Raw genomic sequence first — 7,393 nt, forward strand, 5'->3', positions numbered from 1 at the left:
GTTTATTTCTTCTTAAGAATGGTTTATTTTTTTACTTAAGTATGGTTTATTTCTAAAGATTGGTTTATTTTTTACTTAAGTATGGTTTATTTCTAAAGATTGGTTTATTTTTTTACTTAAGTATGGCTTATTTCTAAAGTTTGGTTTATTTTTTACTTAAGTGTGGTGTATTTCTAAAGTTTGGTTTATTTTTTTACTTACGTATGGTTTATTTCTAAAGATTGGTTTATTTTTTTACTTTAGTCTGGTTTATTTCTAAAGTTTGGTTTATTTTTTACTTAAGTATGGTTTATTTCGACTTGAGTTTGTTTTGTTTTTTGTTTAAACATGGTTTATTTCTTTACTTAACTATGGTTTATTTCTACTTAAGTTTGGTTTGTTTTTTACTTAATTATAGTTTATTTTTTACTTAAGTGCGGTTTATTTTTACTTAAATTTTAATTTATCAGGACAAATAATAATGTGACATGTTTGTGAAGAAAGGTCGTAAATTTCTAAAACATTACATAACTGAGTTGTTGTTTGTTATTAAGCATAAAGCTACACAAAGGGCTATCTGTGCTCTGCCCACTGTGGGTATCGAAACCCGGTTTCTAGCAGTATGAGTCCGCAGACATACACTGTGACACGTGGGGGGGGGGGCACATAATTGAGTAAAATCATTTAAAATATAAAATTCTCGCAGCTATTGTTAGATTTTTACTCTTCAAATGTTTGGTGAAGTTTGTTTTTTATTTACTTGAAGATACACAATGGGCCATCTGTGCTCTGCCCACCACGGGTATCGAAACCCGGTTTTTAGCGTTGTAAGTCCGCAGACATACCGTTGTGCCACTGTGGGCATGAAGTTTGTATATCTGGTACATATTAATATGCTATGAATATTTGACTTGAAATGAGAACGCTAGTATGTTATTTTTTTGGATAATTTAAACATACTTTTACATCTGTAAAAAAATCCCTTTCCGCTGTTAAGTGCTATTAATAGAAAATTGTTGACCACAGTAATTATTTATCTTCTGATAGCACTAACAACAGCTGTTCTTCAGCCCGTAGGGTCTGTTCCTTAATGGTACAAGCAACTAACATAATCTATGCTGCCAGTAGCAGACTAAACACGGTATTAGATTTCTGCTATGAGCGCCAATAATTTCCAGGATAATTACCAAAGAATACGGACATTGTTTGACAATGGATAAGGTCGATAGAAAAATTACCAGACGCAGAAAGCGTTTGATGAGATATAAATATAGAATAAAGTTATAATAAATATTAAAAACACCAAAATACTTCACAAAATCCTAAACATTGACGTTTCGGAATTTCGATAAAATTTCATCATCAGCTTTAATAGATAATCCATGATATTCAACTACAAAAAACAACGTTAGCAGTAAGCGAGTTTTCGTATTCAATCAGAAGTTTAGAAAGAACAGATTTAAACGGTAACAATATAATGTAATATACGATAAAACGTGCGGCATACACGTGTTTAATAAATACCATTGTTAATAGAAATTATTATAGAGAAAGGCTTAAATATAAGTATAAACGCTGTATCTTTAAAATAATAATAAATATCAAATAAAAACACTGAGAATCTGGAATTGGTTACATTAATGACAACAGGTAGGAGTTAGTGTTATTATTTAGTGTTGGGTGATCATTGAACATGGAGAGGCTCTTTTTAATAAAGAGTTCGTAATCTGTGGTTCCTGACTCGAGAATTTTAAAGTTTTTCTAGAAGTATTGGGGGTTGTTATTCTTATTTTACAATGGGATACAAAACTCGGGTGGATTACTTGGTTTATATCCGCTTCTTACTGAAATTTCCATGTGCTCGTGTTTGTAGGTGACATGGAGTTTTACCAATATAGATAGCTTTACGGTTACGACAAGTGTTTTTTTATACGACCCACGACCTCAAACATATTTTCAATTCTAAATGTTGACGTAAACACTAAACATAGCTTAATTTGTGGGTACTATGTTTTAATTATTAGTTGAATTGATATTTGAGTTTAAAACTTTGCTAATTAAAGGAGTGATAAGAACTAGTGGATATTTTGAGACTGTGTGTAACTTTTTGGTAGGTTCTGTTTATTTGTTAAAACTTTTCGTGTGATGGTGTGTAAGGTAATTAAAGAGATAACCATTACTTTTTAATATGTTATAAATTTCTGAGTGAAGACAGAAGTAGTCAGAGAAGATATTATATGCTCTGTTTAGAAGATTTATAACAAGGTTATGTTTGAAGGAGTCTGGTATGAAACTGTTGAAACGAGTATATAAATAAATCAGTAAATGTTTTCTTACGGTAAACAGATGTGATAAAGAGATTGTTTATTTTGTTTACTTGGACGTCTATAAAAGAGATTGTTTAATTGAACGTTTAAAAAAGATAAGTTATTGTTTTCTTCCACCTCACATGTAAAGTTTATATACAGACATTGTGACTTTAGGTATTCTAGAAACTTCTTGATGTGATCAGTGTTGTGAGAGAGTAGAAACGTATTATCAACATCTTCTATATAATACTGGTTTGTAATAAAATGGAAAAATATTAGCAAGTGTCGGACCTAGAGGTCAACCTTCTATATAATACTGGTTTGTAATAAAATGGAAAAATATTAGCAAGTGTCGGACCTAGAGGTGAATGAGAGTTTAAACCCCTCGATAATGATTGGCTTAAACTTACTCTCAAGTGTGAGGAAAAGCTTCAACAGACTCTAAGATAGTCTAAAAATTGTAAACTCAACCCTGACACCACTTTTGTAGAACTTTATCCTACAGGTTCTCACCCTGTTTTATGTATGGCTTACCGAAAATACACAAAAATGGTTTAACCCTCAGACCTATTCTATCTACTGTTGTTTCTCACGCCTACAACCTTGCTAAGTATCCTGCACCTGCATTAAGCTCATTAACTGTTAAATATTATTTTCCTTTGCTCGTGAGATATCTAATGTCCTAATGCAGTCCAACTCTGATATTCAGTCCTAACAAAATAACAGTTATTTCCCAGCTAAAAGTGCTCTGCACTCTAACCAACCAAAAATTCGAACATCTTCTTAAATTGGCCCTCAAGGACAATCACTTCGTTTTTAATGGTCATCTTTATGACCAGAAAGACGGTGTGACGATGTGATCTCCTCTAGATCCGACACTTGCAGATATTTTTCTATGTTATTACGAACGTCAATGGCTGGATAACGTCCACCTTATTACAAACCAGTATTATATAGAAGACACTTGAGAGTAAGTTTAAGCCAATCATTATCGAGGGGTTTAAACTCTCACACTTGAGAGTAAGTTTAAGCCAATCATTATCGAGGGGTTTAAAGTTTGTTCTGTCATTTAAAATGTCTTCCATTTTGGAAACATAATCAGATCTGTTTAAAATGACAACACTATACCTTTATCTGGCTGGATAACAACAGCATTTCAATTACTGACAAGTTCTTTTAAGGTAGAAAACTCAACCTGGGTAATAAAAGAAGGGGTTTTTTGAGGGGTTGAAGTTATAGAGGGAGGACATTTCTAAATTTAGTTTTGATAAGGTATTCTATATTTTGTGTGTATTTTTATTAAAACTAGGAAAGGATTTAAGAGTTCTGTAGATACATTCAAATGTAAAATGAATCTTGAGAAACTTAGTTCACATGTAGGAAGACAACTATTTAAACCTTTAGATAGAGCACTTTGACATTGTTAGCTTGAGGTAAAATCACTAAAATAACATTATCAGGACTTTTGTTACTAGATTTTCTTGTTGGAATTTGTTTTTTCAGCAAGATATTCTGGTTGTGTTCAAGTCTGGCGATGGTTATCAGGTTCAGATTGTTGAGATGATGAAAGTCGATCCACGAAATTTTCTTCTTAAGTTCAAGACTGGCTGCACATGGGAATTTCAGTAAGAAGCGGATATAAACCAAGTAATCCACCCGAGTTTTGTATCCCATTGTAAAATAAGAATAACAACCCCCCAATACTTCTAGAAAACTTGAAAATTATCGACTCAGGAACCACAGATTACGAACTCTTTATTAAAAAGAGCCTCTCCATGTTCAATGATCACCCAGCACTAAATAATACCATCAACTCCTACCTGTTGTCATTAATGTAACCAATTAGAGATTCTCAGTGTTTTTATTTGATATTTATTATTATTTTAAAGATACAGCGTTTATACTTATATTTAAGCCTTTCTCTACAATAGTTTCTATTAACAATGGTATTTATTAAACACGTGTATGCCGCACGTTTTATCGTACATTACATTATACTGTAACCGTTTAAATCTGTTCTTTCTAAACTTCTGATTGAATCGAAAACTCGCTCAACGTTGTTTTTGTAGTTCGAATATTATGAACTAACTCTTTTTAGATATTAACTTTGTTGATGATGGAATTTATGGAAATTCCGAAATGTCCGTATTTTGGGTATTATAAATGAACTCCCAACTTTAAACAATAACACAACTTCGCTAGAGTTAACTCTATTCTGAATAATTGGTATAATATTGTTACATTATCCTAGTGTTTATTGATTATTTGGTTGTCTGTTCTGATTAACTTGTATAATATTGTTACATTATCCTAGTCTTTATTGTTTATTTTGTTGTCTGTTCTGAATAACTTGTAGACTAGGATAATGTAACAATATTAAGAACAGACAACCAAATAATCAATAAAAGACTAGGATAATGTAACAATGTTATACAAGTTATTCAGAACAGACAACAAAATAAACAATAAAGACTAGGATAATGTAACAATATTATACAAGTTATTCAGAAGAGACAGCAAAATAAATCAATAAAGACTAGGATAATGTAACAATATTATACAAGTTATTCAGAACAGACAGCAAAATAAACAATAAAGAATAACTTGTATAATATTGTTACATTATCCTAGTCTTTATTGTTTATTTGACTGTCTGTTCTGAACACTTGTATAATATTGTTACAATTGTTACATTATCCTAGTCTTTATTGTTTATTTGGTTGTCTGTTCTGAATAACTTGTATAATATTGTTATAACTGTTACATCATCTTAGTCTTCATTGTTTTTATTTTAATTTACTTCAACCTTATATTCTGTATTTTAATTACTTTTTATAAAATTTTTAAATATTATAAAGTTTTGTACCTAATAATTTACCATGTTCAATATAGCTTGCTGAAGATATAATATGTATATTCCGAAACGTTCAAGAATTAAATGTTTGTTACTGTACAGACACGTGTCAGATGTTCGTTGTTGTTGCTACCGTAGTTCTGTTGTTCATCATTAAACAACGATTCCAGTCGACTGAATCTATCCCTAGTATGACCTTGTAATAACAGCATCATCCACCCATTGAAGCACTGTCAGTCTTTGTAAAACATATGTAAGTGAAAACTATAAATTAACATGTGTGAAATGAAACATTTTAACAAGAACTGTTATACATAATAAAAACATAGCTTTTAATTCTATAAAGCCAAACTAGTGAAACTGTAAGCTTGTATGTTAAATTATTGCATAATGTTTAGAGATTTAAATAAATGTCCTTTTCAGGACAATAACTGTAAAAAATATGTTAGGCAAATCAACTATAGAAGCAAAAACTACACTACACTACGTTATATTTGCACTAAATGATAAAAATACAATTGGCTGTCTTGTTCAATATTTATAAAAACGACACATTAGGTGTGATAAAACATTTTAGCAGCAAGTTAAATTTGTTAGTGACATTTCCGCCTATGGAAACACGTGTAATACAGTTCAAAATATTACTCAGCTTTTATAGTAAACAAAATAAACAATCTGTTTACCACATCTGTTTACTGGCTCATTCACTCGTTTCGACAGTTTCATACCAGACTCCTTCAAACATAACCTTGTTATAAATCTTCTAAACAGAGCCTATAATATCTTCTCTGACTACTTCTGTCTTCACTCAGATTTCAGAAATTTATAACATATTACAAAGTAATGGTTATCTCTTTAATTCCCTTACTCACCATCACACGAAAAGTTTTAACAAATATACAGAACTTACCAAAAAGTTACACACAGTAACAAAATATCCACTAGTTTTTATCACTCCTTTAATTAGCAAAGTTTTAAACTCAAATATCAATTCAACTAATAATTAAAACATAGTACCCACAAATTAAGCTATGTTTAGTGTTTACGTCAACATTTAGAATTAAAAATATGTTTGAAACCAGAAATGTTCCACCCATTTCTATGAGGTCGTGGGTCGTATAACTTGTCGTAACTGTAAAGCTATCTATATTGGTAAAACTCCATGTCACCTAGAAACACGAGCACATGGGAATTTCAGTAAGAAGCGGATATAAACCAAGTAATCCACCCGAGTTTTGTATCCCATTGTAAAAGAAGAATAACAACCCCCAATACTTCTAGAAAAACTTTAAAATTCTCGACTCAGGAACCACAGATTACGAACTCTTTATTAAAAAGAGCCTCTCCATTTTCAATGATCACCCAACACTAAATAATAACATCAACTCCTACCTGTTGTCATTAATGTAACCAATTCCAGATTCTCAGTGTTTTTATTTGATATTTATTATTATTTTAAAGATACAGCGTTTATACTTATATTTAAGCCTTTCTCTATAATAGTTTCTATTAACAATGGTATTTATTAAACACGTGTATGCCGCACGTTTTATCGTATATTACATTATACTGTAACCGTTTAAATCTGTTCTTTCTAAACTTCTGATTGAATACGAAAACTCGCTTAATGCTAACGATCGATGTTTTTGCAGTCAGTCCGTTATTAAAGATGTTTTTTTGTTATTACCGCGTTTTTTAATATTTATTATAAAACTTAGTTAAATAACACCGAGGGGAGTAGCACACTGTCGGGTAAGTACCTGACCACAAATCAATTTTTTTTTTTTTTATTTTAATATTTTACGCTAACGCTCTGGTTCGAGTCTGTAGTATCCCTTCTAATATTAATATTTCGACATTTGTTGGATTGTGGTTTGTAATACGCATGTTCGTCGTCTCTTCATAGCATGAATGTCTGGCGACTTAACATGTTTCTGGAAAACCTAGCAGGTATGTCAGGCGACTTAGCATGTTTCTGGAAGACCTAGTACGTATGTCTGGCGACTTAGCATGTTTCTGGAAAACCTAGTACGTATGTCTGGCGACTTAACATGTTTCTGGAAAACCTAGCAGGTATGTCAGGCGACTTAACATGTTTCTGGAAAACCTAGCAGGTATGTAAGGCGACTTATCATGTTTCTGGAAGACCCAACACGTATGTCTGGCGACTTAGCATGTTTCTGGAAGACCTAGTACGTATGTCTGGCGACTTAGCATGTTTCTGGAAAACCTAGCAGGTATGTCAGGCGAC

This window comes from Limulus polyphemus, unplaced genomic scaffold (assembly GCF_000517525.1).
Source record: "Limulus polyphemus unplaced genomic scaffold, Limulus_polyphemus-2.1.2 Scaffold9642, whole genome shotgun sequence".
NCBI lineage: Eukaryota > Metazoa > Arthropoda > Merostomata > Xiphosura > Limulidae > Limulus > Limulus polyphemus.